Here is a 24215-nt window from a genome sequence, read left to right on the forward strand (position 1 = left end):
CTCCTATCTATCTATCTATCTATCTATCTATCTATCTATCTATCTATCTATCTATCTATCATCCATTGCTAGTAGGTCCATCTTTCTTTCTTTCTATCCATCATCTATTTCTCTCTCCATCCATCATACCTATCTCTCTATCAGAATCCATTTATCCATCTCACCTCTCTTATATCATATATATTTGTATTATGTATTAGATATCCTCACACTTATAAATATTTCCATCTAATCTTCCTATTATTTATCTATTGTTTTTCTCTATGTGTTTCTCTCTGTATCTCCTCTCTTTCTCTCCTCCATCTCTGTCTGTAATCTCTGCTACCTCTCAGTCCTGTACAATGATGTCTGTGCAGAACTCCCGAGGATCCTGTGCCAGTAAGTTCAGGTTGTAGAGAGAAGCAGTGAGATGATGCTGAGGAGGAGGAGGAGGAGGAGGAGGAGGCTCTTACCATTCATGGACTTGACTGACATGTACAGTAGAAGGAAAGCAGTGACACATGCAGGAGGCTGCTCCCATGCAGTGTGGGGATAGGCGGCTGTGTGTGAACTGGCCCCTCCAGCAGTGAGTGTGCTCCAGGACACACACATCTCCCGTGCACCGAGGAGGAGGAGAAGGATGGTGTAGGCAGCAGTGGCGGGGTGACACCGGGCTGGGTATTCCCTATCATTGGATTCAGCACATGGGAGGATTGTTTCTCTTTCTGGCCGGGAGATGAAGCGCTGCAGCAGCCGGAGCGGAGCGGAGTGCGGTACCGGCCCCGGGGAGAGAAGCGCCTCACCGGCTCCGGTCTAGTGCTCGGCGGGCGGTGACAGCTCCAGCGGTGACAGCCTACAGGTAAGAGGACCGCAGCTGCTGCAGAACCTCACTCATAGAAGGCATAGCATAGATTATACCCTGACCACAGCTGCTGCAGAACCTTACTCCTAGAAGGCATAGCATAGATTATACCCTGACCACAGCTGCTGCAGAACCTCACTCCTAGTAGGCATAGCATAGATTATACCCTGACCAGAGCTGCTGCAGAACCTCACTCCTAGTAGGCATAGCATAGATTATACCCTGACCGCAGCTGCTGCAGAACCTCACTCATAGAAGGCATAGCATAGATTATACCCTGACCACAGCTGCTGCAGAACCTCACTCCTAGTAGGCATAGCATAGATTATACCCTGACCACAGCTGCTGCAGAACCTCACTCCTAGTAGGCATAGCATAGATTATACCCTGACCACAGCTGCTGCAGAACCTCACTCCTAGTAGACATAGCATAGATTATACCCTGACCAGAGCTGCTGCAGAACCTCACTCCTAGTAGGCATAGCATAGATTATACCCTGACCACAGCTGCTGCAGAACCTCACTCCTAGTAGGCATAGCATAGATTATACCCTGACCACAGCTGCTGCAGAACCTCACTCCTAGTAGGCATAGCATAGATTATACCCTGACCGCAGCTGCTGCAGAACCTCACTCATAGAAGGCATAGCATAGATAGTGCCCTAACCACAGCTGCTGCAGAACCTCACTCATAGAAGGCATAGCATAGATTATACCCTGACCACAGCTGCTGCAGAACCTCACTCATAGTAGGCATAGCATAGATTATACCCTGACCACAGCTGCTGCAGAACCTCACTCATAGAAGGCATAGCATAGATTATACCCTGACCGCAGCTGCTGCAGAACCTCACTGTTAGAAGGTATAGTTTAGATTTTGCCCAAACCACAGCTGCTGCAGAACCTCACTTTTATAAGGAGTAGCTAATGCAGAAATTCATTCCAAAAAGACATTCTATACAGACCACAGCTGATGCAGAACCTCATATTTACAATACATAGCATACTATAGATTAGGTACAGACCCCTGCACAGTATTGTGATCATCCCACAGCTGATGCAGAACCTCATATCTAAGATATATAGTAGCTTAGTGTTCTGCTCAGACCATAAGGCAGAACCTCATGCCTACAAAGCATAGCATAGATTATATACAGACTGCAGCTGATGCAGAACCTCATGCCTACAAAGCATAGTATAGATTATATACAGACCGCAGCTGATGCAGAACCTCATGCCTACAAAGCATAGCATAGATTATATACAGACCGCAGCTGATGCAGAACCTCATGCCTACAAAGCATAGTATAGATTATATACAGACCACAGCTGATGCAGAACCTCATGTCTACAAGACGTAGTATAGATTATATACAGACCACAGCTGATGCAGAACCTCATAACTATAAGGCATAGTATAGATTATATACAGACCACAGCTGATGCAGAACCTTATGTCTACAAGGTGTAGCATGTATAAGTCACAGGTCACAGCATAGTGTTCCACACAGACCACAGTAGAAACTCATTCCAATAGGACATTTTATAGATTAAAAACAGATTGCAGCTGATGCAGAACCTCACCCGTACAAGGTATTGTATAGATTATGTACTGAGGTACGAGGTATTGTATACTGTAGATTATGTACTGACCACACGGGCACAGTGTTATGAACAGCCCCCAGCTGATGCAGAACCTCATGTCTACAAGGCATAGCATAGATTCTCTATTCAACCCCTAATCATTGCTGATGCAGAGCACCATTCACAGCAGAGGGAACGCAAAGACCACAGCTGATGCAGAACCTCATTCTTGCAGGGAATAGCATAGGTTCTGAACAGCCCACAGCTTATACAGAATCTCACAAGGCAGTGCACAGTAATGGCTGAGTATGTACTCTACATTATAGCAGCATGTGTACTAGTTTTATTATTAGAGCACGTAATGTAACGCAGGGTGTAGTAATGTAATGCTCTGCATGGTATAGTAATGTAATGCTCTGCAGGGTGTGCAGATGATGCAGAGCCTTATATCCAGAGGATGATGTTCTGCAGAGCCTCCGGTCCAGGGTGACTGCAGAATAGTATGGTGTAGAAGCTGCATTTAATGCATAACAAATCAGTCACATGTCCTGCCCTAGCCAATCCCAGGGCAGCTCTATACTAGCAGACTTACTAGTGTATTCAAATCTTCCCCTGCCATGTGGGTTCACCTGAGTACAGCTTCTAATAGGCAGCAGATTACGTCTGTTCTTACTGCTTCTTCCCGCCTGGGGCATTCAGGTATGATGAGAGTTGTAGTCTGGACTATAATGTGATGCATGGTGATGTCTGTCATTAGTATCATTATATATCGGTTCTATACAGATTTGTATAATTGGTCAGAAAAAGTCATGTCCTGGTTGTGAGCTTGGGCGCCGTATTTGCTGGAGTATGAAGGCAAGAGTCAGGTGACTAGCATATCCATCTATTAGGGTAGGGATGGGAACCTTCCGCCCTACAGCTGTTGCAAAACTACAATTCCCGTCATGCCTGGACAGCCAAAGGCTGTCCAGGCATGATGGGAATTGTAGTTTTGCAACAGCCAGAGGGCCGAAGGTTCCCATCCCTGTATAAGACGTTTGCTAGTCACTTGTGACTCTTGGACTTGATGGTTAGGACCCCCAGTTACAAGTACTGCTAGCCACCAGTGCCACACATATGGCATAAGTATAAGCATCCGCATTGGCCACCATGTATTTGGTTGGAAGTCTGCACCAAACTTGTTCCGGTGACTTGACTTCTAGATGGTGTCCCCTGTGTAGTCATCTTATGTTAGGGATTTGTCACAGGCTTTTGCTGCGTTTACACGGAACGATCTGCGAATTTTTTGCGAACGACGAATGACGATTTAAGAACATGTTCAAAGATCAAAATGAACGATTTCTCGCTCGTCGTTCAATCGTTCGTTGCGTTTACATGTACGATTATCGTTCGAATTCGATCGTTATCGTACAAATTCGCACGATAATCGTTCCGTGTAAAAGCAGCATTATTCAATGCAAACGATTTGCGAGCAACGATAAAAATAGGTCCAGGTCTTATAAAGCGATCAACGATTTCTCGTTCGGTCGTTAATCGTTAACTGCGTTTCAACCGAACGATTATCGTTTAGAATCGTCTGGTGGAATAGGGCCCTTAGATGGGCTTAAGCGATCTTAAAACGATCGCAATAACGATTTTTCTTACGAATTTTCTAACGATTTTTCTAACAATTTATTCGTCTAAACGCTGATCGGTATAAAAACCAAATCATTGCTTCAAAATCGTTAAACGATAGATTGGGCGAATTATCGCTCCGTGTAAACTGAGCATTAGACTTTCCTATAGAAGTTAAAGTGGTTATCAAGGATTAGAAAAACATGGGCACTTTCTTTTAAAAACAGCGGCACCCTTGTCCTCAGGTTGTGTGTGGTACAGTATTTCACCTAGGCTCCATTCAGTCCATGGAGCTGATCTGCTGCGTTTACACAAAGTGATAATTCGCCCAAACGATCGTTTAACGATTTTAAAGCAACGATTTGGTTTTTATAACGATCAGCATTTAGACAAATAAATCGTTAGAAAAATCGTTAGAAAATTCATTATTGCGATCGTTTTTAAGATCACCTAAGCCCATCTCACACATAGGGTGAATCTTTGAAAGACTATTTACACGAAGTGATCTGCAAATTTTTAGCGAATGACGATTTGAGAACATGTTGAAAGATCAAAATGAACAATTTCTCGCTCGTCGCTTGATCGTTTCCTGTGTTTACACGGAACGATTATGGCTCAAATGCGATCGTTATTGCGAAAATTCGAACGATAATCGTTCCGTGTAAACGCAGCAATACTCTACTCAAACCGAGGACAGGGGTGGTGCTGTTTTTGGAAGAGAGAAGCCATATTTTTCTAATCCTGGATAATCCCTTTAATTGGGAAAATGTGCCATAAATCTGCAGCGAATCCTAAAAGGCAATAGAGGTTCTTTTACATCTACCCATCTACGGCCATTTACAGTGCTTTCGCGCGGCAGAATTAAACAGCCGCACCTCACGTGCAATCCTTGTGTCGTTCATACAGCCAGGAAAACTGACAGCACTGATATGCGTATATCCATGCTGTCAGTTTCCAGATCACACAAGCAGTGCATACTTACCATCAGGGCTAATCATACTTACCATCAGCTCTGCTGTGTGATCCGGCATCTTTGTGTGCTTTATCCTGGGCTGACAGTGTTGCAGATGCGGATCTGTGACACTGTGAGCTCCCATCCTGCTTACCGGCCGCTGCTGTAAGTGCAGGCCGCCACCACCACCTCCTCCAGAATGATTGACAGCTGGAGGAGCCAGGGCAGCGGCCTGAAGACACAGTGGCGGCCAGAGAGTGGGATGGGAGGTGACAGTGTCCTGGGATAAAGAACTCCTAGATGCCAGATCACACAGCAGTGCACTAGGTATGTGTGCACGGCTTGTGTGATCTGCAAACTGACAGTAGAGATATATGTGCAGGAAGATGAGCTGCCAATGTTGCTAAAAAATACAGCCAAACGTTAGCACATGACATCTATGCTCCTCCCACAGGCTCTTACTTATGTTAGGGGTGTGTCTGACCACAATCCTGTTGTCTGTTCCTAATAGCAACTGGCAGAATTTTAAATACAGCTCTGGGCCATAATACAGGTTGTGACTAAGGATTGCAGAAAAATGTGAAGACTATGTATATACTGTAGTTGAGTCTCTGTAATATCAATTTATCTCATATCTATCTATCAATCTATCTATCTTGTATCTATTGATCTCAGAACTTTATCCTGTATATCTATTGTATTATCTATCATCTATCTATCTATCTATCTATCTATCTATCTCCTATCTATCTATCTTTATATCTCCTATCTATGATCTATCTATCTATCTACTGTCGGCAGAAAAAGACCACGCCGTCTATTTTGTCTGCTCTTATATTATTTTCCTTCTTATCTTAGGATAGATATACAGGCAGGTTTACATTTAGTTACTGTAAATTAGTACCAACCCCTTTTTGCTGGGAGTTTGTTCCAAGCATCTACTACTCTCTCAGTAAATCTATTGGCTTGCATGTATCTTCTTTCTATCTATCTGATATCTATCATCTATCTATCTATCTATCTATCTATCTATCTATCTATCTATCTACTCTATCTCCTATCTATCTCCTATCTATCTATCTATCTATCTATCTATCTATCTACCTCCTATATATCTCCTATCTATCTATCTATCTATCTATCTATCTATCTATCTATCTATCTATCTATCTCCTATCTATCTATCTATCTATCTATCTATCTATCTATCTATCTGATATCTATCTATCTCCTATCTATCTATCTATCTATCTATCTATCTATCTATCTATCTATCTATCTATCTATCTCCTATCTATCTATCTATCTATCTATCTATCTATCTATCTATCTATCTATCTATCTAGAGTAGAGGAAAAGCCACACATCCAGATCCAGAATGGGTACTTGCTGAGCAAGTCCTTTGGCCAAGGATCCCAAATGTAATAGCAACAATCTGCAGCACACCAGATAGTAAGGCTGAATTCACACTGAGCAAAACTAGCGGAATTCCGAATGCCGTTAGCCTCCCTCTGTAATATTAGATTTATTCTCGGATGCTGAGAACATTTTCCTCTATGTACACTGCAGCCTCTTGTTATTTTCGCTCCTGTCAGACCCCTGTGTGTTTCTCGGTGTGACTGACTATTGTGCAGTCAGCAGTCCTGTGCATGGAGCATCTGATGCATAGAGAAGTGGATCTCCCCCCAGCCCCGGTGGTGGATATTTCCTTCTTGGTCTCTGGGTGCAGATTCACCAGTATGGTGTCAGTGTGTAACACACTCACTGCTCACATTCCTGATGTGTGCCGACACATGGACCCCAATTGGCTTGTGAATCCCTCAGAATAAAGCGGCCACTATATTGTGTTTGGTTCCTTCTTCCCACAGAATTCCACAAATACTTTATGTCCGTAGTTGCTTTGTGTTGACAAAATTGCGTAGTCAGAACCATGAGATTAGGAGGATAGCCGGGCTGTGCACGGCCGATCACAGCATCTGGTTTGGGGCCTTTGCACTATTTCTGTTCCTCTTTCTTATATGTGTTTCTGGGAAAGCTGAGTGACTGTCATTATGGCTGCCACTGCACCTGCCAAAGGGGCGGTCATCCAACTCAGGAGTGTTGTGTTCTAGTTATAAAAACAGAACGCTATAGATATTGGGGGAGATTTAGCAACCAATCAGATTCCACCTTTCATTTTCCAAAGAGTCTGGGAGGAATTAAAGGTGGAATCTGATTGGTTGCTAGGGGCAACTGAGCCAGTTTCACTTTACACCATGTTCGATACATCTCCCCCATAATTTTTATTTTTAAAGGGTCCCTGATTCCAGAACATTGTACATATGGTAACATACAGAATATTGAAGGAGAAGTCTGGCGATTGGTAAAATCCGGCAGGGGGAGAGGGGAAATAGATTGCAAGTAGGTACTTACCTCTCCTCATGCCCACGGTAAGTGGCTGGAGAGGCCTCAGGATCCCCGCTGGAAGTCATTTTCCCCCTAGTTGTGATGACTCAGCCAGTCAGTGACTGAAGCAACGTCCTGTCCCAGTCACTGACTGGCGGAGCGGCCATTCCATCAGTCAAGTTGTGAGAGAGAGAGAACTCTGCCCATAAGAGATAGATAGATAGATAGATAGATAGATAGATAGATAGATAATAGATAGATAGATAGATAGATAGATAGATAGATAGATAGATAGATAGGTGATAGATAGATAGATAGATAGATAGATGATAGATAGATAGATAGACAGACAGATAGATAGATAGATAGATAGATAGATAGATAGATAGATAGGAGATAGATAGATAGATAGATAGGTGATAGATAGATAGATAGATAGATAGATAGGAGATAGATAGATAGATAGATAGATAGATAGATAGATAGATAGATAGATAGGAGATAGATAGATAGATAGGAGATAGATAGGAGATAGATAGATAGGAGATAGATAATAGATAGATAGATAGATAGATAGATGATAGATAGATAGATGATAGATAATACATAGATAGATAGATAGCACAAGATAATGTCTGAGCAGCACCACTGCAGTCACATAGATAGTCCGGTGCCTGTAGATAAGTCCCGACCACGGACTTTCAATAAGTAGAGAAATGTATTCCACGACACACGGCTGCAATTCCAAATGAAAGTGTTTATTCCATCAAAGGTGATAATGTAACATAGTGCAGCACAGCAAGTTTAAAGTAAGTGTGACGTTTCGACGGCCTCAATGCCGTCATATGCTTGAGGAGGACGGCGTTGAGGCCGTCGAAACGTCGCACTTACTTTAAACTTGCTGTGCTGCACTATGTTATATTATCACCTTTGATGGAATAAACACTTTCATTTGGAATTGCAGCCGTGTGCCGTGGAATACATTTCTCTAGATAGATAGATAGGAGATAGATAGATAGATAGATAGATAGGAGATAGATAGATAGATAGATAGATAGATAGGAGATAGATAGATAGATAGATAGATAGATAGATAGATAGATGATAGATAGATAGATAGATAGATAGATAGATAGATAGATAGGAGATAGATAGATAGATAGATAGATAGATAGGAGATAGATAGATAGATAGATAGATAGATAGATAGATAGATAGAAAGATAATACATAGATAGATAGATAGATAGATAGATAGATAGATAGATAGATAGGAGATAGATAGATAGATAGATAGATAGGAGCTAGATAAATATTAATTGATCCTCTGATAAAAGATAGATATTTCATAGTAAAATTAGATTGTTGCAGTGTTTCTCCATTACACTTCCGCATGTTCCGCTGTGTGTACCTCATCCTTCCTCACCCCAAACCATTTACATTTCTGGTCAATTCCTTTCAGCACATTCTCATGGTTTAGTAAGAAAATGTAATTTTCCTGTGTTAACATGTTTAAGACCCCAGCTATGGCCATATTCTCATCCTCACGTTGTGCTGATACGCTCCAGTTATGTGTTGGGATATCAGCGGCATGGTATGCTGACATGTACTGTGGGGTACTGTGGCAGACATATACAAGTGTCTACTTTCCGTCCATATCCCAAGCATATCCTTACACTAGTCAGTAGTAGACTATGGCATATATCAGGGATGGGGAAGCTTCGGCCCTCCAGTTGTTGCAGCTTTAGCTTTGGCTGTTCAGGCATAATGGGAATTGCAGTTTTGCAACAGCTGGAGGGCTGAAGGTTCCCCATCCCTATCATGTATTTTAAAGCTGAAAATCGGTTTCTTTCAAATCAACTGGTTTCAGAAAGTTATATAGATTTGTAATTTACTTCTATTTAAAAATATTCAAGTCTTCCAGTACTTATCAGCCGCTGTATGTCCTGCAGGAAGTGTTTTTTTTCTTTCCAGTTTGACACAGTGCTCTCTGCTGCCACCTCAGTTCATGTCAGGAACTATCCAGACTAGTAGCAAATCCTCATAACAAAAACCTCTCCTGCTGTAAGACAGAGGCAGCAGCAGAGAGCACTGTGTCAGACTGGAAACAATACACCACTTCATGCAGGACATACAGCAGCTGATAAGTAATAGAAAACTTGAGATTTTCAAATAGAAGTAATTAACAGATCAACATATCAACTGTATTTAGAAAGTGCCAGGAATTTGTAATTTACTTCTATTAAAAACATCCATTCTTCCAGTACTGATCAGCTGCTGTATGTCCTGCAGGAAGTGGTGTATTCTTTCCAGTCTGACACAGTGCTCTCTGCTGCCACCTCTGTCAATGTCAGGAACTGTTCAGAGCAGCTGAAATCCACATAGAAAACATCTCCCGCTCTCTAGACTGGAAAGAATACATCACTTCCTGTAGGACATACAGCAGTAATGGAAGACTTGAGATTTTTTTAATAGAAGTAAATGACAAATCTCTGGCACCTTCTGGCACAAGTTAAATTAAAAGATTTTATTTTAAATATTTTTGCTGAACTACCCCTTTAAGCTATCATGCCTTCATCAACAAAATTGTATTTACTTATCCCATTTAGGAAGTTCTTACTTCCTGTAACTGGTGTCTTGAGGAAGTGAAGTGATGAAGTCATAGACTAACAATGCACTGAAGACATTAGTGAAAATATAAAGTGACTATGAAATGGAGAAAGCAAACATGAATTATATAGTTATACTCTCGGTGGAGGACCCAGCACATCTGAGTATTACAGGGACAGTTGTACAACTTGTAATTCCCAGTTTTGCCTGTGGGAGTGCTGCAGGGAAACTGAATAGTGGCTGCAGGGTTCTTAAGCAGATTACAGCTGGATGCTGGGGGGTTAAGTAGAGGGATTGTTTTATTTCTGGTGGACGATAGGACATTTAATATGATGTAATGTATGGATGTGTGTCTTGTAAAGCTTCTTTAGGATCCTGTACAGTACATACAATGTACCAGAAAAACAACATGGAGTCACTCTTATCCTGGTGTCTAAAGGAGACGCCTATTCTAGTAGAGATCAGTACAGAACATGTAGTACCGCACTGTACTGTAGAGAGGCGCCACCTTATTAATACAGGTGAATATTTGGAGGAATCTTCTATCTAGATCAGCATTGTATATTAAAGGGGTCTTTTAGGATGAAAAAAACACACACAGCTACTTTCTTGTAAAAACAGCACCAACCCTGTCTTCAGGTTGTGTGTGGTATTATAATTCAGCTCCATTCACATCAATAGAAGTGAGCTGCAATACCACACTCAAACTGAGAACAGGAGAGGCGCTGTATCTGGTAGAAAGCGGTCATGTTTTTCTGGATAACCCCTTTAAAAGTGGTTTTATGTCACGGTGATGGACCCCAGTGTATACATCACTCCTATATCCGGGGGCTTGTTCTCATATCTATGGGGCTCTTTTCCTCCGTCCCAGCAGAAATCCAGAAAACCTGCTGTTAATCTAATTTCCAGTCATTGACATGCGGCTCCCCGGGCCCCTACACGCCGCACTGTGACATTTCGCAGCTGTCAGCTGTTTCTAAATGACCAGTAATGAAGGCGAATCGTCATGTGATGCAGATGAATACACAGCAGGTAGAGACATTAGTCACCAGACATTATTGGAAAAAGCAAAGGTCACCGAGGGGAAACATACGAGTCTCATTTGTCATAAAAAATGGAAATTAAAGGCTTAATAAAAAAAGGGCCGGCATCAGCACAGGGCTAAGCTGGGCAATTGCCGGGGCCCAGAGAGGGAGAGGAGCCCGGAGTTCTAATGTTCAGCCCTCTCACTGTAGTGCAGGGTGACCGGGACACAGGAGACGGAGCAGGACCTGCACAGAGTGAGAGAAAAGAGTGAAGGACCTGATCACATGACGGTCCTCAACTTTATAGTGTGGAGATGAGATCAGCCCAATAGAGAGGAAGAGGTAGAAAACTGAGCTGTAAGTGCTGTGTGTTAGGGCCCTATTCCACGGGACGATTATCGTTCACATAATTGGTAACGATAAACGATCTCAAACGACAGCTATTGCGAAAGACCTGAAATCGTTCACCCTCTTACATGGAACGATAATCGTTGCTTATGATCGCTCTTGCGGTCGTCTTGTCGTCTCTATTGCGTTCGTCACTACTGCGAACGACCGAACGACGTCTTATTCAATGCGAATGATTTGCGAACGAGCAACGATAAAAATAGGTCCAGGTCTTATTAAGTGATCAACGATTTCTCGTTCAGTCGTTAATCGTTAACTGTTATTCAACCGTACGATTATCATTAGATTCGAACGACTTAACGATAATCTGAACGATAATCGTTCCGTGGAATAGGGCCCTTAGTGTCTCATTGTGTCAGTCAGTCTGTCATTCAGTGTAAGTCAGTCTGTGTCAATGTCAGTCAGTGTGTGTGTCAGTAATGTGTGTTTGTGTATGTTAGTGGTGTCCCAAGTCATTGTGCATAGTATGTGGATGATGGATGCATAGTGGATGGATGAGGGGCCGCTGTGGTTCTGTTGCCCAAGGGCCCGCAAAAACCTGGAGCCGGCCCTAGTTTTGGGTATACAGCTCCTATGCAGGCCTATGTGCCTCCATTGGTGAAAGGTACAAACCAAACCAGTAATCCTCCAGTCATTGTTACAGCTACTATAGCTGCTTACCTCCAGAACAGCGCCATTTGTGTTCTTAGTTTGCATCTGGTATTGCAGTTCAGTTCCACTGAAGTGAAAGGAAGCTGAGATGTAATACCCCAGCCGACCTGTGGACATGTGTGGCGCTTTCTTTAAAATTGCGAGATGCTCCTTGTAGCTGCTCTTGGCTAATAGATGGAAAAACTATAGGAAACTTCCTTCTGCTGTTGAACAAGAATGTTGTAATATGGTGTTTGGAAATCGTTTTCCTGCGACAGACAGTCCCTTTAAGAGACTATGACTGGTATTGTGCAAATACATTACATCTCCTGCAGAATTCTCCAGCACAAGCAATGAATATAATTGTAATTATCGTCACGCACCAATGAGATATATATATATATATATATATATATATATATATATATATATATATACAGCTTCTACAGGGGTTATCCCAAGACTGGAAGTGATGGCCTACTCATAGAATAGCTCATCATCATGGAGGTCTGACTGCTGGGACCCCCACGGTCCACGGTTCATGAGAACTGACTTTCTTGTTCCTGGTTTAAATGCAGCAGCAGAATGTATAGGTAATTGCTACAAGGGAACTCCAGTGGAAAATAAATCAATACATTAATCAATTGGACCTGGAAAGTTATATAGATTTGTAAATTACTTTTATTTAGAAATCTCAAGTCTTCCAGTACTTATCAGCTGCTGTGTGTCCTGCAGGGAGTGATGTATTCTCTCCAGTCTGACATAGTGCTCTCTGCTGCCACCTCTGTCCATGTCAGGAACAGAGCAGTAGAAGTTTTCTATGGGGATTTGCTCCTGCTCTGGACAGTTCCTGACATGGACAGAGGTGGCAGCAGAGAGCACTCTGTCAGACCCTTCCTGCAGGACATACAGCAGCTGATAAGTACTGGAAAACTTAATGGGCCACATGTATCATCCGGCGGACGGATGATTTTTGGCGGAAAGTGCCGATTTGCGTATTATTTTATACGCAAATGGCCGATTTGCGAATAAAATAATCGCAAATCGGCACTTTCCGCCGAGTACGCCAGGGGGCGGAAAGGGGGCGGAAAGTAGGCGGGAAGTGGGCGGAACGGAGGGCGCGGACTCAGAGTCCGCGCGATTTATCATCCGTTCCGCCCAATTCTACGCCGAAAACCTACTCCAGTCCTCAGCTGGCGTAGGTTTTCGGCGGTGCGCACCGGCGCGCACAGGATTTATGTACAGGCAGTCCGCCTCTACATAAATCCCCGTACCGCCGGAGCTGCGGGGGCATTTTTAAGTCCGGCGTAAAAAACGCCGGACTTAATAAATGCCTCCCAAAATTTTTAAATAGAGGTAGTTTACAAACTTAACTTTTTTTAAAATAGTTTTTGGCCATAGTTCTTCTTTAAAGGGAACCCGTCACTATGGCACCCGGGGAAGAACCCACCCAACCTTCCAAAAGAGCCCCCGATACTTACACTTCCACCAATGACCTATCAAGGGATAACCCCTCTAAGGATAGTTCTTATAGATGACATCTACAGACAGAGCCTGGCCTAGTGATGGCAGTTCTATGTCTCATGTGTCCTTTAACAACTGCAATTATCATTACTAAAACTAATACCTTTACTTATGATTATGACCCCTGTCCATAGGCCCTCGAGACATTATAGAGGCGGGTGGTTCATCCTCCTGAGACCTATCTCTATGATCCAGTGCAAGAGTGGTTCCTGCTCCGACATATCCAGATCATCCATGGTCTACTATTTTAAGTGGTTTTCTGGGATTTTAATTTTTATTGATGGACTATCCTTGGGATAGGCCACCAATACCCGGTCAGTGTTGGGGGTCTAAAACCTAGCACCCTGTCAACCAGCTCTTCCCCACAGCCACAGCACCTGACTATACAGTGAACTGAGTGGGAAGCAGACAGCTCCATACATTGTGTAGTGGCCATTCTGGGTTACTGCAGCTCATTTACTGAGCTGTGATAATTTAGCACGGCACGGAGCTGTCAGCCTCTAGCTCTGTTTACTGTATATGTGACAAACAGCTGATCTGCAGGCGTGAAAGGTGTCAGAACCCCACCCATATATATAACATGGTGGAAAAACCCTTTATTAAACATTGCTGGCATGTAATACTAAGCATGCCCTCTAGCATCCTATACAGGGGAATGATATGGCTGGCGGCAGCTTCCCCTGGTGAGCGCAGCTGGTGATGGGTGGTCCCAGGGGTCATGGCTATCTTTAGATAAGGAATTGTCCTTGAGAAATCTTATTGATATAAAAACTATATGGATCTTCAGGCTTTAGAATCAGAATATATATATATATATATATATATATTGCAGAGATGATGTATATGTTGTTTGTATCTGATGAGAATATTCGAGGTGGATAGTTTGGAAAAGCAGAGCGTGCCGTCCGTACAGGTTTCCTGCTAGGAGCGCAGCTGTGGGGGAGAGAGCCGCTTCTCATTTCCTTCCTCTGGTTATTTACGTGTTCTCACTCTTAATTGGCAAATAACATATCGTGAATCTCCAGTCCAGAAAGAGGAAATGACATCCTGCTCTGTCCGTGCAATCTTATAATAGAAGGGATTATAAGATGAACATTGATCGCTTGGGCTACACAATACAGCTTGTTAAAGGGGGTACTCCAGCGAAATATTCTTTTTTTTTTTTTCTTCAAATCAACAGATGCTAGAAATGTATACAGATTTGTAAATTACTTCTATTTAAAAATCTCAAGTCTACCTGTACTTATCAGCTGCTGTATGTCCTGCAGGAAGGGGTGTATTCTTTCCAGTCTGACACAGTGCTCTCTGCTGCCACCTCTGTCCAGAGCAGGAGAGGTTTTCTGAAGGAATTTGCTGCTGCTCTGGACAGTTCCAGACATGGACAGAGGTGGCAGCAGAGAGCACTGTGTCAGACTGGAAAGAATACACCACTTCCTGCAGGACATACAGCAGCTGATAAGTACTAGAAGACTGGAGATTTTTAAATAGAAGTAATTTATTTGCATTAACACAGAGCAGGATGCCAGTGAAAGAAGTCCTAGTATTTCGCCTTAGTATTATTTCTATAACTGTATAAGAAGTCGGCACCCGTCTGTATAGATGTGCCAGCTGTACTTATGATACTGTATTTTTGACCTTCTATGTACATATGTTGTTCCATATGAGTACTGGATGAGTTCCATATGTTGATGCGTATGGGTCCGGCCTGTGCCAAGGAAGGTTACATTCAGCTGCTTCCTATAGGATTTCACAATCAGTGTTTCGCAGGACGGCAGCGCTGTATAGAAGCTTCCTGGAAGAGGCCAGTAGTGGAAGCTATCACTTTTATTACAGAGATAGAAAAATTATGTTATGACGTTCAGAGATGTTTGGCATTGAGCGTCAGAACATAACACTGCCCTGTGCCAAGCTTTGTGGAGGTAAGGATTAGGAGTAATCTGTTGCACTATGGATACCAACAGTCTCCAATGGACGCAACAGCCCCTGATGGCCCCCACAGCCCCCAAAGACCCCCACAGTCCCTGATGGTCCCCCACAGTCCCCGATGGACCAACAGCCTCTGATGGACCCAACAGCCCCCAATGGACCCAACAGCCCCTGATGGCAGCCACAGTCCCCGACGGACCCAACAGCCCCGAAGGCCCCCACAGTCCCTGATGGACCCAACAGCCCCCAATAGACCTAACAGCCCCCAATGGACCCCACAGCCCCCAAAGGCCCCCGACAGTCCCAGATGGCCCCCATAGTCCCTGATGGACCCAACAGCCCCCAATAGACCTAACAGCCCCCAATGGACCCAACAGCCCCCAGTGGCCCCCAGAGTCCCTGATGAACCCAACAGCCCCTGATGGGCCCACAGTCCCCGATGGACCCAACAGCCTCCGAAGGCCCCTACAGTCCCTGATGACCCCAGCAGCCCCACGATGGCCCCAACAGCCCCCGATGGCCCCAACAGCCCCCGATGGCCCCAACGGCCCCCAATGGACCCAACGGCCCCCAATTGGCCCTATTTGTTGCAGAGTAAAAGTGTTAGCAACAACCGGTCTGATCCTATGGTTGCCTAACGGAAGTATGTCTAACCTTTTATTTAGTCTTAGTACTGTGTAGACCAGTGCTTCTCAAACTGTGAGGCGGGCCTCACCAGTGAGGCGCCCCCTAGTTGTGCCCAGCTGGGGAGGCAGTTTTCACAAAATCAACTATGATCTTCATTTTAGCGACATTATTCATTTATTTTGTACTTGCTTTATTAGCATATAGATCTTAGGAGATGGGTGAAAGCTAGCCCTAGCATGATTTTTAGCTTTTAAATGGACTTTCACCACAGATAGTGAGGCCCAGGCATCCTCTTGGTCAGTCTGGTGAGGCCCAGGCATTGCCTTGGTCTGTTGGGTGAGGCTCCAGTAGAAAAAGTTTGAGAAGCTCTGGTGTAGACCACACACCCTGTTGACAATAGGAATGGTAATGTCCGTTTGTTCATACATGTCCAGTTGTTAAAAAGTTTAATTATAGTTTAGGAATACAATATAAGAAATTAATGCCTATAAATTTATATTGTATATATTATATATATATATATATATACATGCAGTGGTGCCTTGGATTACGAGCATAATTTGTTCCGGGACGGTGCTTGTATTCCAAATGCACTCTTAAACCAAAGCAAATTTTCCTATTAGAAATCATAGAAATGCAGATAATTGGTTTCACACCCCAAAATAATGATTTATTATTCTGAATTCTATATGTGATATTATAAGTTACTGTACAGTAATGGAGAGGATGGGAAACACAAGGGCGGACAGAGACTGCAGGGAGCATGAAGGAATGAGCAGGACAGATGTGGGCACATGCAACGCTCTCTGTCCGGGGAGAGAGGGGTTACAGATATGGAGAGATTACCTCCACAGTCCTGTCCCCTGATGTAAGCCCCAGCCTGAAGTGGATCTGCTATGATTTGGAAGGTGAGGAAGACGTCCTGGGCCAGAGTACAGGGCTGTAGACCCCGCTATGCAGACCATGCCCCTCCCCCGCTCCCCCTCCCACCCAGTACAGGGAGCTCTTAAACCAAAGCAATGCTCTTAAACCAAGTCACAATTTTGTGAGCTCTTAAACCAAAACGCTTTCAATCCAAGTTACCCTCAAAGCAAGGTACCACTGTATATATATATATATTCCTATTGTGCCTTGTTACTCCTGATAAGCGGACCATAAATGGACATGAAAGCAGATTAGTAAAACCCTATTACTGTGTACAGTGCTTATCACCGTGGAGATAACATTATAGTCACAATGTAATGAAAGTATTCTGTTGCCGTGGTGATGCCGAAAGGTGCAAAAGTCTCTGTGGTTCACACGTCACTTGCACAGATGTAACTTAATCAAACCATATCAGCGGGTCCGGCCCGAGCAAATGTATCATTATGGCTCCTCTGATAGGAAGCCACATTGAAATGAAAGGATGACCTTTCGAAATTGAAAAGACATCGAGATATTGACAATGAGGATGTTACAAAGTGTTACAGATAATATTGTAAGGGGGGGGGGGGGGCGCTGGAGGGAATCCAGAGGAGTCGGGCAAAGTAGAGCAAATGGATTCAACTTTATTTGAAGTGGACCTGTCATTTAACATTTTTTTTTTTTTCAGAACTCAATAGTACAGGCGATTTTAAGAAACTTTGTAATTGGGTTTATTAGCCGAAAAATGCATTTTTATCATGAAAAAGCAGTTTGCAGCTCCCCCCCCTGTCTTCATTGTTCTCTATGGAGAGGGGAGGGGTAGAGGGAGAAGAGGCACCAAAACAGGACAACAAAGAGTTAATTTATAGCTAAATCACCAGGCTATCTCCTCTGACAGTCAGCACTGACCTCTCTGACCTCTGAATACGTCTTAAACAGGTCCCACTGTGTAATCCTTTATTCTCTGTGCTCTGCTGGCGACTAATCTCCCTCCTCCCCCCTCCATAGGTTACACAGGGCCCGACTGATGTAAAAGAGTCGAGATTTTCTGATAATGAGCAGTGAATGAAAGAGAGGAGGGGGGGGGGATCTGGGGAAAGGCTTTTTGAATGCAGATAATGGCATATTTGCCTAATAAACCCAATTACAAAGTTTCTTAAAATCAATATTGATTTCTGAAAAAAAAAAAAAAAAAAAATACGACAGTGACACTTTAAAGGACAACTCCGGCGGGACAGAAAAAAAACAAAAACACAGACACACACAGATCATACTCACCATCCCTCCGGTGATGATCTGCACTTTAATCTCCCACCGCCCGCGACTCCGTCACCTCCGGCTCCGGTCTTCAGAACTCCCTCATTTCCGGGTCTGTGTGAAGTGAATGGGAGAGAAAAGACTGCCGGAGCGCCTTTTCATTGGCTGGAGTGCATCACATGGCTTTCAGCAAGCTCAGCCAATCAGGGCTGAGCAAGCTGGGAGCCATGTGATGCGGTCCAGCAGGGGGGGGGGGGTCGGGGGTCGGAAAAGGGGGGATCGGAGCCAGATAGGTTATTTAGACACATTACAAAGTTCTATAACTTCGTAATGTGTGTTAAATAAGCTAAAAAAAAACCGCCTGAGTTGCCCTTTAAACTCCTATACATGAACAACTCCTATTCTGAGACTATGGACCCTAACTGCCCCAGGACCCTCCTGTGACAGTGTAAGTAAGGACACCTACAAAGGGCTGCCACATGTGCACTAGGAGATGAAGCGCGTTGAAGGAATGAAACGCGTTGTTTCATGCGAAAAAAAACCATTGGATCGGTTGAAGAAGCCTCTGTGTTCTCCGTGACACTGGTTCACATGAATGCAATTTCTTTTGTGGCGATACGTCATGGTCACCTGCGCTTGCCTACAGGAGGAATGCTCGTTGCCTATTCTCTTGGTCCAAGTGAGTTTTCTCCATATTGTCCATGCCACAGATGTTCCTGGCAGCGTAGCTCTGCGAGTAGCATCTGACCCTCATACAAGCGTATAATAGTGTTCTGCCTAGTCTTTGCACAACCAACATAGGTGAGTGTGTTTCTATTGTATCTAGGGATGGTCCGAACCTGGTTCGGGTCTGGGTTCGTACGAACCCGAACCCTCGGCAATGAGTCCCGCTGTCTGTCCGCTCCGTGGAGAGGGTGGATACAGCGGAAGGACCGCCTGGAAAACTGGGATACAGCCATAACCATAGGCTGTATCCCAGTTTTCCAGGCGGTCCTCCCGCTGTATCCACCCACTGCATGGAGCGAGCAGACAGCGGGAATCGAATGCCGATCATTCGGGTTCATACGAACCCGAACCTCGGCAGATTCGGACCATCCCTAATTGGAACCTATTCACACTACGCTTTTACTTAAACATATTACACTAGGAAGCCTTCATCCTTTTTTTTTATTTTGCGCCATATGGCAGTATTATTTTGTTAGAGATATTGTTTTGGCACTCTCTGGTATTTTATTATTTTGTCAACTAGATGGCAAAATACATTGGATACTAAATGGCTGTATTATGTGGACACCATATAGCAGTGTTTATTATTTCAGCACGGTTGGCAATGTTTCAGCATTGAATAACAGTATTGTGTTGCACACTGACATTGTGTATTAAAGTACTGTGTTATTTGATAATCGTTTAGTGAGGACTGCAGGGACTTCGTTACCAATGTCCTGGCATCCCTTGTTTAAACACCATACATTACCTACACATGTTCCAGGGCTTCTCCTGTGCTCCTTCTTCCTCCTGGTCCCGTGCAGAGCAGCAGCTTCGGTGCGGCCTGTCTGAGCTGACAGACCGCTCAGCCAATCACTGGCCGCGGCGGTCCTGACCAGTGCTTGGCTGAGCGGTCTGTCAGCTAAGACAGGCCGCACCGAAGCTGCTGCTGCGCAGGACTGGGAGGCAGAAGGAGCGCAGGAGAAGCCCTGCAACATGCTTAGGTAAAGCATGGTGCTTGAGAAATCGTCGGTCGCCCGCCGCGCATCGCTATTCCACGCAGCAATGTGCGGTCGGTGCCCCACGATTTTAGGTTTGAACCTAAATAAACGATCAGCCGATGACACGATTATTGGCTGATCGTTGTTTCTATTCCTGGGAGCGATAATCGGCCGAATCGGGCCAATGCTCCGTGGAATAGGCCCCATAGCCTCAAATAGACAGCACGCCGCTTCAGTAACCCTTTCATCAAGTGTTTCCTTCCATAGTACTTAATTTTCATCACTCCCCTTACGTCTCTCTAGCAAACCAAGTGGGCTACTTTCACAACCCGCAAGTACTTGCGAGTCAAGATAACCATTAAACGTGATTTTATCGCCCCCCCATCGAAACAAGTTCATTTGACCAAGCAATACGAGCAACGAACGGGGAGGTGAGGAATATCGGCATATAAGTCCAATTCACGGCACAACTGCAGACGCTCCTATCCTACCAGCTGCGCTTGCAATTAGGAAAAGCGAATGTGACACTTAGTTATATGCCGAGCTTGTCTTTTCTGCCTCGGACCAGAATGAAAGCCTTTCATGAGCCGTCTCCTGGGAAGGTGCAGAGCTTACGGGAGATCTACCAATTTTTCTACAGACAAGATAAATTAGTTTTTTTCGGAACTTGCGCTGTTGAAGGGCCAGGCGGCGACGTAGAAACATAAGCATCAATTACATGAAACATTAAGTCGCTGCTTCTCCATGATGAAAAGAATCGGCAAAGTCCAGAGAGGAGGAGAACGTGTCCCATTAATGTGGAGCTCATGTTAGTGATGGTGTGCGGTCTCGGGAAACATCGAAGAAAGGTTTGGATGATTCAGTTATGGTATATAGATTTAGCATTGATATAGACTTCCATAGAGAACTACAAAGGGTTCATGACTTTTGGAAGAGAGGGGCCTAAATATTCTGCAGTTGTATAATTGTATACATTTAAAGGGGTACTACAGTGGGAGGAAAAAGTTTTTAAATCAACTGGTGTCAGAAAGTTATACAAATACTGTATGTAAATTACTCCTTTTTTAAAATCTCCAGACTTCCAGTATTTATCAGCTGCTGTTTGTCCTGCAGGAAGTGGTGTATTCTTTCCAGTCTGACACAGTGCTCTCTGCTGCCACCTCTGTCTGTGAGCAGTGGCAGATCCCCATAGAAAACCTCTCCTGCACTGGACAAAGGTGGCAGCAGAGGGCACTGTGTCAGATTGGAAAGAATACACCACATCCTGCAGGACAAACAGCAGCTGATAAATACTGGAAGTCTGGAGATTTTAAAAAAGGAGTAATTTACATACAGTATTTGTGTTTAAATATAAATAGACATAGTATTTGTGTTTAAATTAAATAGACATAATTTTTTTTAACCAGAGTACCTTTTTAAGGAAGGATAAATTTGTTTTATAAGGAATGAGTATGTGTGTGTGTGTGTGTGTGTGTGTGTGTGTGTGTCAATTGTCTTATTGTGAGAAGGGTGTAGTAAGATGCACTATCCCTTAAAGGAGTTATTCTCATTGTGTCTAGCACATTCACTCTGGTCCTTCCCTCCATGCTAATGATGTGCCCATAGAGCCATGTTGCTGGTTTTCTTTGCTGTATACCACTAGTGATAGTGGCTAGCTGCAGTGGTAAGGGTATATGGGCATGTCATCCTTGCAGCCATGTAAACTAAGCCAGCAGAGGACTGGTTTTTTTGTTCTGGATATTGCAGAACAGTATCGCTTCTTTTTATTTGAGTGCAATCCAAAGTAAAGAAAAGTTGGAGAAAAAGTTGGAAAACCATGTGAAGCCGAAAAGAAGGGTAATTCTTCAACCATGGTTCCATAGTGGTTTCCTCCACAGAGGGTTATTCCTCTCTAGAGTGCTGTAAATCATGCTTTGTGCTTTTTTCATAATTTTGGTTTGGATGTCTACTTATAAAATGATACTTTTAGGGCAAATGTATATTGTATAATGGTACTGATGCACCAGTACCACGTGTTTCGAACGCATAGCAAGATTAGATTTTAGAATGTGGGAAAGCCAGGTGGGAACTCCTGTGGGTGTGCAGAAGACAAAGTTAGCACCATCTAATATAGTGAAAGAGATGGGCAGCCACGCCTTTGCTGTGGCGACAGTGCAAAGATGTGTCAGCATCCTGTGGGTGGTAGGTTATGGGAAAAAGTAGATTGTAGTTACATTTTAAATTGCATTACTGCTATATTTATAACGCTTATAAACTTAAGGTTCTCAGCTCAAATTTTTTTCAAATTGTGGGAGCCCACCTGCTACATACAAGAAGGCGGCCTCACTCAGATGAGTATACAGAGTAAACGGTTTCCTCTCTCTCTTTGGCCTAGGTATACAAGAAGCATATATAGGAACCAGCCTTATTGTATACTAATAACAGCTATGGACAGGAGTGAGGGATCATGGTGGAGGCCGTCACCCTCTTGTAGGACTGTGGTAGCAGCCACATTGGGAAAACTGATGGTAACAGGTAGTTACAGATTGGAAAAGGAGTTTTTGGTTGTGGTAGGTAAATATAGGGGTAGATTTATCATAGGGGTGTAAAGTAGAGCCGACTCAGTTGCCCCTAGCAACCAATCAGGTTCCAATGAATCAGTGAAGAATGAAAAGTGGAATATAATTGGTTGCTAGGGGCAACTGTGCCAGCTCTACTTTACACCCCTATGATAAATCTCCCCCATAGACTTTATAATCAGATGGCCACATTTAGTGTATTCTGCAGTTTATGAGGTCTCTGGCTCTAATAAGCTTTGCACAAATAGTTAAAATAATAAACCAAACCATATTTGTGCTATTGTAGCTTATAAGGGGTATTCTGCTCAGGGGTATTCTGTTGTGACGGTACGCAGAACATAACAAACAGCCTATTCTTACCTTTCCGCGATCACCTTGTGTCCTCCATCATCTTTAGTCCCCGGCTGAACGATCCTGCCTCTACTTCTGAGATGGACTCATCTGGCAGTGACAGCCTGCTCAGCCAATCACTGACCGCTGCAGTGTGCCATCTCAGTCAGTGATTGGCTTAGCGAGCTGTCACTGACAGACAAGTCCATTTTGGAAGTGGGGGCGGGATTGTTCAGTCAGGGACCGAAGATGATGTAGGACACTGGGGGAGCGCGGAAAGGTAGGAATAGCCTGTTTGTTATGTTCTGCACTTGGGCAGCAACATATTAAAAGACTCCCAATAAGCTCCATATGATCCATTGCAAATGCACAATACACCCGGACCATTTTGACCATTTTTCATAGGGCAGATCCATTATGTCCTGAACCCCCATGGCAGAAGTATATACGCTGTTTTTTCCAGAGTACATGCCGACTATAGAGCCCCGAACTGCCAGGCAGCATTATATCAGTAGTTTATCCATAAAACATGGCCACTTTAGAGACCTGAACTCTCTGCGCCAGCATTATATCTGTTGTTCATCCACGGGACATGCCGACTACAGAGCCTTGAAGCTCTCTATCAGCGTTATATAGGCTGTTTTTTTCATAGGACTATGCGTGCCATAGAGTCCTGACCCCCAGTCAGCATTATATCAGTCATTTATTTGGACATTGGACATGCCCACTATGGAGCCTATTCAAGACTCTAGTATAGTTAGATGGCAAATTCTGGAGAAACAGAAATGATAGTCCTTTTGTTTACTCTCACCTTCCAGAAGGAACTGTATTTCCTGGAGATGCTTTATTATTTATGGCCATCTTCACATCTTTTAGACATGAGGTCTCAAAGGGCGGTTTACCAACCAGCAGCGTGTACATAATACATCCTATAGACCAGATGTCCACCTCAAAACTGTGTCCTTTCTTGCCCAAAACCTCTGGTGCAATATAATTTGGGGTCCCACAAAGGGTTTTCTTTCTCTCCCCCTCAAACTCCACTTTGGTCGCCAGTCCAAAGTCACCTATTTTGACCTCCATGTCATCATTGAAAAAATAGGTTCCCCAGTTTGACACCCCTATGGAAGACTTTGTTGCTATGCAGATACCTACAGCCCAGGATGGTCTGTTACAGGTAGTAGCGTGTCTCCGGCTCCGTCACCTCCTTTCTCAACTTCACTTCAATTCCAATAAGGACCTTCTGCGGAGAAAGGTGGTGATGGAGCCGGTGTCTGATATTTGCCAGAGGAAATGATGTTGCATGCAATGTTATTAAGGGGGCATTCACACGTTCCAC

The 24215-nt window shown here is 43.8% G+C and overlaps 1 protein-coding gene across 2 annotated transcripts in view; it reads left to right on the forward strand.

Moving 5' to 3' along the window:
• Positions 1-519: 519 nt before the first annotated feature.
• The window catches only part of PTPRE (protein tyrosine phosphatase receptor type E), a 187699-nt gene continuing 164003 nt past the window's right edge, over positions 520-24215 (forward strand). The window contains exon 1 of one of the 2 annotated variants that reach the window (XM_069980041.1): positions 520-838. The gene's annotated coding sequence lies outside the window, so the exon portion shown is untranslated. Of the gene's footprint in view, positions 839-3068; positions 3125-24215 lie in introns of those variants that run through there. The other variant, XM_069980043.1, reaches the window with a different exon arrangement.

The sequence above is a fragment of the Dendropsophus ebraccatus genome, chromosome 8, assembly GCF_027789765.1.
Source record: "Dendropsophus ebraccatus isolate aDenEbr1 chromosome 8, aDenEbr1.pat, whole genome shotgun sequence".
In the NCBI taxonomy this organism is placed as follows: domain Eukaryota; kingdom Metazoa; phylum Chordata; class Amphibia; order Anura; family Hylidae; genus Dendropsophus; species Dendropsophus ebraccatus.